The following is a 12,098-nucleotide window of genomic DNA, read 5'->3' on the forward strand; positions in this document are numbered from 1 at the left end:
GGCAGCGGAGAGCTCTTAAAAATCTCTCTAGAAGACTAAGTTTAAATCAAATAATATCAGATGCAGTGGAAACAGTTAGGAAATGTCTTCAACTACAGATCTGCACCCAATTGGGCCTTTGTCTTTCCACAACCTATTTCAAGTTAAGGGATAGTTTTTACAGACAGAAGCATGGTTGTGCCATGGAATCTCCTGTATCACCAATTACAGCCAATCTTTACATCTAAGAAATGGAAAAAAAGAGCTTTGGACACTTTCAGGCGAACACCGCCAACCCATTTGTCAAGATATGTGGATAACATTTTGGTCAAAATCCAGCTAAAAGAACTGAAAGCTTTCACAGGACACATCAACTCAGTTGACCACAACATCAAATTCACCAGAGAGGATGGCAACAACCTCTCTGGTGTCTTTCCTGGAGTGTTTGGTGGGCATGGAAGGAGATGGAAATCTTAACACTGCAGTGTATAGGAAATCCACTCACATAAACCACTATCTTCTTTTTGACTCACACCACCCACTGGAACACAAACTTTCAGTCATCACAACCTTACAACACCAGGAGCATGTCTCTACTAAAACAGAATGGACGCACAAAGAAAAGAAACACATGAATGATGGTCTTGGTGTTTGTCAAATCAACAAGGAATCAGCAAGGAAATCCAAAAGACAACATAACAACATGAAGATTAAACGCAAAAACATTGCCATTCCATATGTTGCTGGCGGATATTCTCCAAACACAAAATCCCAGTATATTTCATACCTAACAAGATCCATAAAGAGAGACTATTGCATCCTAAAGACAAAACCCTCAGACCAAATATGAGTGGAGTGGTGTATGCTGTTCACTGCAATAATGAATACTCTGATTTTTATATTGGAGAAACCAAATAGCCTCACCACAGATGCATGGCCCAACACAGAAGACGGACCTCCTCTGGACAAGACTGTACAATACATCTACACTTTATGGACAGAGGACATTCTTTTGATGACCAAAATGTTCACTTCTTGGACAGAGAGGATAGGTGGGGATTGAGAGGGGTGAGAAGGAAGCCATCTATGTTAAGAAAGAAAAAAAACAACCTTTAACAGAGGGCGTGGATTTAGCTTTCAAAAACCTACAGTACAACCCAGTGATTGGGTTGATTCCTTCTTGCTAACATTGTAATCCTCACCCCATTATGGGGGAACGGAGCACCTCGCCTCTTCAGCCAGGCCAACAATTCCCTTTAAAGTTGTAGGGAAGTCAAATTAAAATTTTTAATCATTCTGGCGTAACCAAGTATATAAATGTACTCTTTATCAGACTATATTGCCCCAAAATTTGAAACATTTCTATAAAAAAAAAAATCCTGTCTTTAAATCTGTCTTTTTTGTTTTTATTTTGTTATTTTATGCATGCCGGTTAGTTATATGTCAGCTTGTACACCTAAATTCGGCCAATCATATATCAACTGTCATCTGCCAATCAAATTTTGTTGATCATAGCATCTTGATTCATATGTTGCAGCTAATATATGCAATGGTTGAAATAAGAATCATCATTTAGTTACTTCCCAGTGTTAACAGGGATGGACTCTTAAATATTGTTTTCAAGTTATGCATTTGTTTGAAAAGTAAAATTATTTTGGGAACCAATATGTGTTGAATTTCCGCTTTAATTGAAAATAAAAGATAATCATTCTGCTACTACTCAATGAAGGGTTCTCTTTACTGAGTAGTAGCAGAACAATTTTGTTTTATTTTTTTTTTTAATAGATTTATGTACCTATTTATGTAGAGGCTAGCAAACTCATTGAAAACATTGCATAAGGTGCTATTTTTTGGCAGTTTTTTTTTTTCATTTTACAAAACTGGCAAAAGCTAACTTTTTTCAAAACTACATGTAGTTTAGTTTCTGTTTACTTTAGTCTCTTATCTAGAGCTCTTTCCTTATTTAAGAACTGTACTTTTTCAGCAGAGACATTCTAAATGTCATTGTTTTTCATTTTTATTCTCTGTGTGTCCCTTAAGTTTTCTTTGTAGTAGAAAATACTCATTGTTCAGTGTCTTGGTGTTTACCCATGTCCGTTTTCTGAACACATTCATTTAAGAAGCTATTGCTGCCAGTAAAACTGGACTTCACTACATCCATTAACTTTTTATTTTAAAAGCACTCCTGGCATTATCGTGCTTCTTTCTATCCTCTTAGCTCTCAGACATTAAAGGAAGATGGTCACTCATATACTGGAGAGCCTTATCCTCCATAATGGATATAGTCCTTACCCTCCACTGTCCTCAGAAGTTCATTTGAATTTCACTGCAATGTATTACATTTTCATTAAATAGGGGATTTTGTACTAAATATATCTGCAAGATAATATTGTGTAATTAAATGAATTAGACTGATTTGAATCCTGAGCAAATTGCATTCTGTAGTAACTCGAAATTAAATGTGTGTATCATGAAAAATTTTGGGGGAATTTTTACTTTATAAATGAAACCCCTTGAACATTAAAAATGTCTCAATGCTATCAACAGCATTTTGAAAGAAAATTATTTGGACATACAATGTTAGCTTGGCAATAATATTAGTCCATATGATAAGATGATCTTAAATATTTTAATGAGGTTTACCCTGTTTAAGTCTTTGACATTTAGTTCTGTGTGCTCTTTACTGTTGAAGGTCGAGGTTAAGTTTTTAAATGGAACAAATTTCCAAATCTGCTTTTTCCCCAGTCCTTCTTTTAAAAGTGCCCTACAGAGACTTTAAACTGTACATGCATGCCCCCTTATGTCAATCCCTTATGTGGACACAGAACTAAAGTAAAACAGATATTCCACACACATCTGCAGAGTGAACCCAATCTGGTTTCATTTAGTATGAATGAAGGTGGAGATTTGACACCCCCAATGTATTTTTTGTTCATCCATGGAAATCTATGAAGCCCAGAGCTTTAAGGGCTGCACGTTTTCTCTGGGTTAGGAATATATAACCTACACTTTATATTGCATAGTCTTCACCCTTTATGTTTATTTCTAATGGGTCGAGGCAGTATGCAGCCTTTATGCTTCAATGGACCCATCCTAACCATAAACACGACTTCTCTGCTGAAACAGAACAACTTCAGAGAAATAATGTTTGGTTAGAGCAGGGGCTGAAATCACAAACCTACTGCTGTGAATAGTGGGGATGAAGGTTATGGACTATAAAAGCATAGAAACGCATAGTAAGTAATGATGTAGTAATGAGTATGGATAAAGGTTAAAAGATAGAAATAAACTCTGACCACTTGAGTATAGATGAAATTCAGCTGTAGTGCCAAATAACGGCAGATGTCACGTCTCAAACTCCTGTGCAAGTTGTCCAAAATGCCCGAAAATATCTTACAACCAGGTAAATCATTACTACAGTGTTTAGCATAAAATATGTGTATTTGGAAGTTTTTAACTCAGTATTACTGCATGTGTATGACATGCATGCAATAAATATTATTAGTTACATTATTAAACATACATTGATAAGAAATGTAGATTAGTGATAACTGTTTATTTTGATTGCTTATTGATGAATTCAATTTCAACCATGAGAGATCACAAGGGAGTTTATTAACATGAATTAATGCAATTTTTTTTGCTGCTCAGATCCAGGCAGGATATATAGAGCTGAAAAGTGCTTCTGATGGTAGTGTTGTGATTTTATATTATTTTCAATTCCCACCCAGCTGGGAGTTTATATTTCTGATTCTTTAAGATGTTTATTGCCCTCCCCGGTAGGGTTGGTAAAATATCTTTTTTAATCAGATTTTATTTTGGCTGTTATATACTTTTTAAGAACACACACCCTACTAGCTATAAGTGAAAGAGTGATTCAAGCACTAATCATGGTCAATCAGTAAATTCTGCACATACATGGAATAAATTCACCATAACTTCTGTTCAAAATATAAGAGTTTATTACCAAAAATCATTCAGCTCCAAGTCAAACATATCAGTTTAACTCTCTCAACTAAGACGAGTGAAACTCAATTAAACTAAACTACTATGTACAAAGAGGAAGGGGGAACATGGTTGAAAAGCATATTACAGTTTAAGATGGATTTTGTGGTTGAAAAACCTAAGTTTATCTGGAAGAATTTGCAATATGATCAAATGAGCTTCTCACTAATTTGGAGAAATTGGAATGTTTTCAGACCAATTAACAATGCAAACCCATGAGGTGAATGAAACATGCGTGCAACGATCGAAAAAAAATCGCACAGTGTACTGTATGCCTGGCTTTGGTGGATTTAGAGGAAGACAAAGGTCAGTCAGAGCCTCTCAGCTAATCCAGGGCAGTCTACGTGAATGTCTGGTTGGACCTGATGTTGACATGGGCAGAGCTCTAAAGTGGAGCCAATACAACATTGACGGTGATATCATTTTCTTTTAGTTTCTCCTCTGCAATTGAAGGAAGGTTGTCAGCCCAGTAACTCGGAGTCCTGAAAACAGAAAGCTTGTGCTCCTGTGGGTAATGTGAGTCAAAAGGCAGATATTAGTTTGTATGTGTAGGTAGACCTCTGTATTAACAGGACAATGGGGTCTTGATTGGAGTAAACCGTACTTATGAAGAGGTCTTTAAATACTCATTCAGGTGAGGGGGGGCAAACTACAGTAGTTTAGTAATATATTAGCTCATTATTATACTTCATTCTGAATTTCTTTTACACCCAGACATGTTCCATAGTAATCCATCACCTGGAATATTGAAGGTAAGGATTTTAGCTGGTTGGAGAAACACAGCATTCAGAATTCATAGTAAAAGACTTTGGTTTCTACACATATATTTCTATCCAAGACCAAAGTAAAAGGCCATAGTCAAACTTTTTGAGGGAGAAAATTTTACACTTCCCATTGACTCTAATTTTCCAGTCGATGAGCCAACAAATTAGCCAGGATCTTACGTGTTTAACAAATGTATAGATCTATAAGAAGTACAGACTTTTGGGTGTATTTTGGGACCTTATCCTTTCTCAATATCAGGGGACTACAGGGCTGATAACATGTTTTAGGAAGAGCATCAGAATTAAATCATTCAAACTAAATGTTCAAGAATGTTTTGAAGAAACTTGCTAAGAGCCCATCAAGCCATTGTGATTTCCCTGATCGCACTGTTAATATAACGGCTTTAAAATTGATAGCAAATTCTAAATTTTGTCTTAAGTCTGGGGAGAGGAAAGCAATATTGAGAGCATCAAAAAGTACCTCTTTGTCTCTCAAACTGCATTCAATTTAAGCATATAAAACTTTAAATGATACATTTTAAAAGCGTGCTTGAATATTTTTTTATATCATGAGGTAAACTCAAAGCTAGTTTTTATATATGGTGATATTTGCCCGGCTCTAACGCTAGTAACCTTGCCCAGGTTTTTAAGCTTTTCCTCCCTACGCTTGTAAAAAAAACAACAAAAAAACAGAAAAAAAAAAAAAAACCTAGAATGTTCTAATACAGCCTCCAATCTGATGGGTGGAAAGTGAAAATTCAGTCTGTATCCTCAACCTTTCCTTATATAACGAGGATTAAGGTGACATATTGTTAAGCTATTCTCAGTATTTGATTAGAGCAATCCTTTTGTTTCTGTACGTGATTACGCAGAATCCAGCCTTTTCCACCTCTCACTCCCTCTTATTCTACGTTCCCACCCAAAGCGCTTCGGGCAACAGAAGCAGCCGCTTTACATGCAAAGTCTATGGTTGAAACGCATCAAAAGGTCCTGCAAAAGGTGTACAGAAGCAGGAGTAGCGCGTCTTGACTCATTTGAGCAGCTGAAGCAGCACCTCATGAGCTTCTGAGCATCTGAGGCGCATGACGAGCCACACAAGCAACAGATGCTGGAGTTGGTATGATCACTCCCCTTAACAGTTCTTGTAAAGTCCTCCTGGTTTTGCAGACAGAAATCACTGTGCTGTGCTAAGTGTCTTCATCTGATATATATATTTTTCAAAAAGTGAATCAGATAGTCTAGGAGCCACTGACTTTCTGCTTTTACCTGTCGCAACAACAAGTTTCTGCTCTTACAATTGTTGTTTTTATTGATTATTGATTAAGACTTGGCTACAGGAAACTTGCTAATACCTCCAGATATACTTAAGAACAATGCCCATGTATGCATTTACACAAAATTGAAGAATTTACCCTGACATATGTCTACACTCCTAAGTTATTTTTAACATGCCCTCATAGGCTCCGGCAGGAGATTAATGCAGCAGCATTCTAGCAAAATACAAAAATCAATAAACCTATTATTACAACATTTTAGGACTATATAGGCTCACTGGGAGGCACCCTAACCCAAATTGAGGGGCAAACAGCATGTTCCTCTGATGAATTTCTAGATGAAAATTAAAGCTTGAACAAAGTAACAAATTGTTCCATTTCTCTTAGTGGAAAAGGTTGACTTTTAGAGAGAACCCTATAAAGTATTTTTCAAGGGTTCTGAGTAAAGCACTTTTTACTCAGAACCCTGTAAAGTATTTTTTATGCCCTGGGACAGCAAATATTCTTGGAAAGCTGTCTTCATAAAGTAATAAAGTCAAATAAAGTAGTTCCCTAGTTCCCCACAGGACTATATCCAGACCCAAGTTGTTCTTCGGTGATTATTTTCAGTCTTTATATCCACTGGCCAAGTTAAACTACACTAGATTACTAAGCTGCATTGATCCACAGATGTTCAAATTGAGGAGTAAACTATTTTTACTTCTGCTAAGATGGAACTGCTAAGTGTGTTTAAAATCAGGAGTAAAGCAGAATCCCCTTTTTTAAACCTTTTGCTTTGTAAAGACTGACTTTTAATAAGAACTTCCCAGAGTCAAACCCACTCTACTGCACACACCCAGGCTTTTTTTCTCCATTGTTTATTTTCTTTTAATAGAAACCATAGCCTTTCGTTCAAATAACTAACACAGTGTGTGGGCAAATCTGGTTCTCTAAATCTTCTTCTGAAAAGTGCTGGACTTGGGTCCCTGTACTAATGCTAAAAAACAAATCGATTGGTGAAACTGCTTTGAATTTTCTTCGAATCCTCTATAATTCTTCTTGAAATTTTCTTCTAAAGTTTAGGAAACTTCTTTCACATCCATCTTATGTCTTCCTCTTATACCTTCAGAACCACTGACCAATTTTAAAATTACAAAATATAAAACAAAAACCCTTGATTTCATCAGATGTTGGCTTATATTCTAATTAGCAAGAAGAACTGGAATTTTAACTGCAACTCTCTCTCATCTATGAGAATGTCTTCTTTCTTGCTGCAGGTTAGTAACTGAGTACTTAAAGAAGGACTCTGTGATATTTATCCCACTCCCTAACCCTCACCCTCTCTCTCTTTCTCATTTAACCAATCCAACAGAGAGACGCTTCATCAGGGTGATAACTTTCTTTCAGCTAATAATTACCTTAAGCTCACTGTCATGCTTTTCACATACTCATGTGAGAGTGACTGCTATGTGTCGTCTCCTGTTATACACAAAGCTACTTACCAGCCAGAGCGTCTCTCAATTCCTCATTTTACTTAACTGAAAAATTACTTTCATTTTACAACATCACAGCTAAATTATAAAAAATCTCTTTCCATTTCATCTCAAATACCCTTTGATTATGATTTCAAAATGTAAAAAGAATTAATTTCTTATTCCAGGCCTCCTAAAATAAGAAATTAACTCTTTTTACATTTTATCAGTGGTAAGCAAATAATTTATTCCTGATTAAAGAACTTATTACAGTACAATTCAAAGAAAAGGCAGCCTGAAACAGGATGCATTCTCACTTTTTGTGATTACTTTGACATGCATGATCTGGTGAATTGTAAAGTGCATTGAGATGACATGTGTTGTGAATTGTCACTATAAATAAACTGAATTAAATTTAATGGAAAATTTTAAATAGATGCTGTAAATTAAGTTTTTCACTTTGCTTTTTCTTGTCTTACCTCCACTGATAAGCATCTCCATTATTCACTTGGTTTTGAAAACATATCTCTCTAAGATATAGACAATAATTCTATATCTTAGAGAGATAACCCTAACCCTAAGCTGCCTGGAATGTGCCAATAGCCACCCGGGCATCCACCCCCAAACCCCGAGCACCACCAGTGCACCGGCGAGCCCAGGTGCCAGCTAGCGGAGTGAGAGCAGGAAAGGGGGAATGGGCTCCGCACTTAGCGGAGACTTGAGATGTGCTTGGGAGGTGGAGCAGTTCAGATCCCAACCTGGGAGAGAGAAAAAAAAAACTCAATCTCAATTACTCCTTCCCACCCTAGTGCCCCCACTCACGCCAAACAGAAAAAAAAAAACGTGGACGCACATTCACACATAACACTCACATCCTCCTCACCCCCCCAGACAATGCCCTACATAGATGTGTATTGTGAAAATGTTGTAGATTGATGTGTCAAAAATGCAAAATAAATTTGGGGTCGGGGATGTCATCAGAAGGTGGGGCCCTCCAGTAATGGCCACCTCCCCAAAAACCTACATGTGTGGCAGTGTGACGGAGCAGGCAGACGGAGGATTCCGGGGATGGGGATCAAAGGACTGGGGTGCTTACTGCACTCCCAGGAAGCCAAACACCCTGCTGACTCCAACAGGCACCCTCGTTCCCCTAGAGGGGGGCCTGACCAGTAGCACCAACATAGTGCGGGAGCCAGGGACCGGCGGAAGGGCCAACAAACCAGGGCCACCCCCCCATCCTGTCCATCGAGAAAAAAAAAAGGGGGAGACAACTCTCGCCGGACAACTCTCGCCCTCCCCTACAGTACATTAACATTCAAATCACTCATCACACAAGAAACAAAAGACTAGATCATTCCGACTCCCCCTACCTCCCCTTCCCCCGCTAGCAGAGTGCAAAGCATTGGGTAAGCATCTGCCATAAGGTGTTAATGTCCATGCCCCCCTCAGCTCAACCGGCCCCGAGGGCCCCCAGCACACCAGAGGCACCGGCAGGGCCGGACAGCCGGGCGTACACCTGTCCAGACCCCAGGCAGCATTCCCCACAGAACCCAAACCCCAACACAATGACGAGGCACCTGCCCGAGGGCAACATGCCCCAGGGACCCCAGACCCCTGGACTCACCCCGGATCTATCCAGCAGCAGCAGAGCTATCAGGGCTGTAGCCCACGTCCGCCACCATGGAACCCTCCAAGAGCACCACAGGCGGCTGCCGTAGGACGACCCAAGGCATCCCAAAGCCCCGCCCCAATGGGGGTAACAGAAGGGAATAAAGGCAACAGGACTTACGTTTCAGGTAAAGGTGTCTTTCTCTGAATCCAGTCAGTGTGGGTTGTTCCAATAATCGTCTTGCTCGTTGGAGGGCAGACAGGGTTTACCCAGGTTAAGGTGTTTCCTTGAGGAGCGAAGGAGCTGACTGCCACTTAGATTTCCTTTGGTATTTGAACAGTTCTTGTGGAGATGAATCCCCTGCTCAGTATGTAAGCTAAAACAATCCTTTGGGGAAAAGTAGATCCGAACCTCCAGTTTGAATCCCCAGCTCAGTTTGAAGCTCAAATGATCCTTACAAGGGGAGAAGGTCCAAAACATCCAGTTTGTAGAATGACTTCCTGCCGAGAGGCAAAGATAAAAAAAAACAAGATCAGGACTCCAAAAACTCACTTTGACTCAGCAAAACTCAGCTTGGCTAGAGTACCCAAAACTGGCAAACACTCTGGCCTCGAATTAGTGCACTGTTAAAAAAGTAAATGGCAATTGTTGTTCTAACACACAATTGTATTGTAATCCGACTCAGAAATATAAATTTGACATCTAACAAATAAATACACGTTTGCCCAACTCAAATTCTCAGAAGTTGGTTTAACAAGGAGTTTTAAATCGCCTATACAAGATTTTTTGAGTTCCCTCAACTGTAAACTCATGGGCATGCGCACTGCTTATGTTCATGGACACGCCCACTACGGTACGGGGTTTCCTATCCCTTTCTTCAAGGGCACAGCCTTTTTCCCTCGTGTTTGAGAAGATTGGCGGACATTGTGATTTTATGCATCTGGAGAACCACGGAGGAACGACCCTGGGACCTTACCAGTTTTCCCGGTGAGTGCTGCAAAGTACAGACAGTTAGCGGTTAGCTCCGTGAGTTAGCATTCCCTTGTGGTGTATTGCCACCGAGTTGAAGCATGAGTTCACATGTTTTTCACGTTCTGATGAAAGGAAAAGCAGCGCACGTGCACGTGTATAATGCGCGTGTGCGCGTGCGTGTTTATGCCGCGCATGTGCGGGTGAGTGTTTATGCATAGAGAAAAGAGTGTGCCTGTTATTTTCATTGTACAAATGAAAAGAGACATTAAGTTGAGTGTAATAACTTATTAAATTTCTAAATTGTTTTATGTAGTGCAGTGTTGTTGCACTCAGGCACAGAATATTACAAGACTACATTATTTTACTTTCTTAATCCGATGTGGGTATTTACTGTTATTTACATTATTTACATGTGGATTTTTTGCTTTCATGATTTTATTTGCTTTACAAGAAAAACAGTGACATTAACATTTTATATGTTAACCCTGTAATGCAGCAGTTAATTCGTAATGAGTTAGAAAAGTTACATTACACACTGAAATTTATCATACTTGGAGAGATATAAACTGTACAGTTAAGAACAAGAAGTGAATGGATTTAACTAAGCCCTGTTGTGCTATGCAGGCTGGGTTTTTTGGATACCCTGGATTCTGGATTCTCTCCTTAAATGGAGATGGCGAGCCAACCGTGTGAACATCTGGATTTGGATTGAAGAGAAGGATTTGGACTGAAGAGGACTTTCTTTTTTTGCATTCATCGTCCTGTCGGAGTGGTAGGACTAAAAAGAAAAACTCAGAGATAAAAAGGGAAAACCTTTTTCTTTTTCCGTTGGGAAACAAGACATTTTATTTCATTTTATTTTTTTTAAAAGGGTGCACCCAATTTAAAGAGACTACAATTGAAAAAAACAAACTGAAGGCCGTCCAAATTTGTAAAACTGTTATTTTTTCATATATGTTAATACACTTACTTCACAAAAAATTACCTGTGTGTTTTCCTCTTACTAAAATGGTGTCTTACTGTTTTTTCCCTCATCATCACTCTTACGAATCTAGAACATTCTGGTCCAGTGTCATGTTACTTTGATCTGTGCAGTTAAGATTATGTTGTTGAACATGGTACTGTATCTATGCAATGTTTGGCTTGAAGCAATAAAAATGTTGTATTAACATAATTTTTTGTGTGTTGAATGATTGGTAGTGAAGACGATTGGTAGGACTAAAAAAACTGAGTTGATAGAACTCAACTTGCAGATAACACTACAAAATCTGAGTTTGTAGAACTCAAAATCTATATGTCAAACTCATAAAACAAAGTTGATAGAACTCAGAACTTAAAGGTGAAACTCAAAAACCTAAGTTGGTAGAACTCAAAATTTCTATGTAACACTCCAAAAACCTAAGTTGGCAGAACTCAAAAATCTTTGTAAACTCAACCACAGTGAATTTAAGTAAGGAAAACTCAAAAAACCAAATGCATCACGTTGCCTAGAAAATGTAAGTTCTGTCAACCTCTATTTTTTTTTCAGTGTGGCAGTCAGCAGCTTAAGAGTCCTCAGGTAATGAGGCAACCATCCGCAGGTGTGCGAGAGGGCCAACGACAACCAGGCCCCACCTGGTGGTGGAGGGAAATCACACAAAAACACAACACAAAACAACCCACACAAACTGGATTCCTGACAAAAACAAGATCAAGTGTGAACGTTGCTGATGTGTTGAGGGAGCATAAACACTATTTTTTAAAATTGGGTCTTAGAGTAGAAAGATCTGAGAGAGTCAATTTCATGTTTCAGCGTGAACATACAAGCCACTTCTTTGTGTAGCTCAACCTACCACTGTAACCTGCATGTGCCTCTTTACCACCATGTTGCCCTGGCTCGATCTGTAGCACATAGGCCTACCTCTGGTTGGTAGCTCCATTTCCTTCACCTTTTCTAAGGTCAACAGTAAAAGCTTTATCCAGGGTAACAAATGAAATGCTGTGCTGTATCCAGACTGCCTTCAGTGTTACATATATCATTATGCAATAGAGACGCACATAAATG

The sequence above is a fragment of the Cyprinodon tularosa genome, unplaced genomic scaffold (genome assembly GCF_016077235.1).
Source record: "Cyprinodon tularosa strain WSP-4 unplaced genomic scaffold, ASM1607723v1 ctg166, whole genome shotgun sequence".
Taxonomy (NCBI): Eukaryota; Metazoa; Chordata; class Actinopteri; order Cyprinodontiformes; family Cyprinodontidae; genus Cyprinodon; species Cyprinodon tularosa.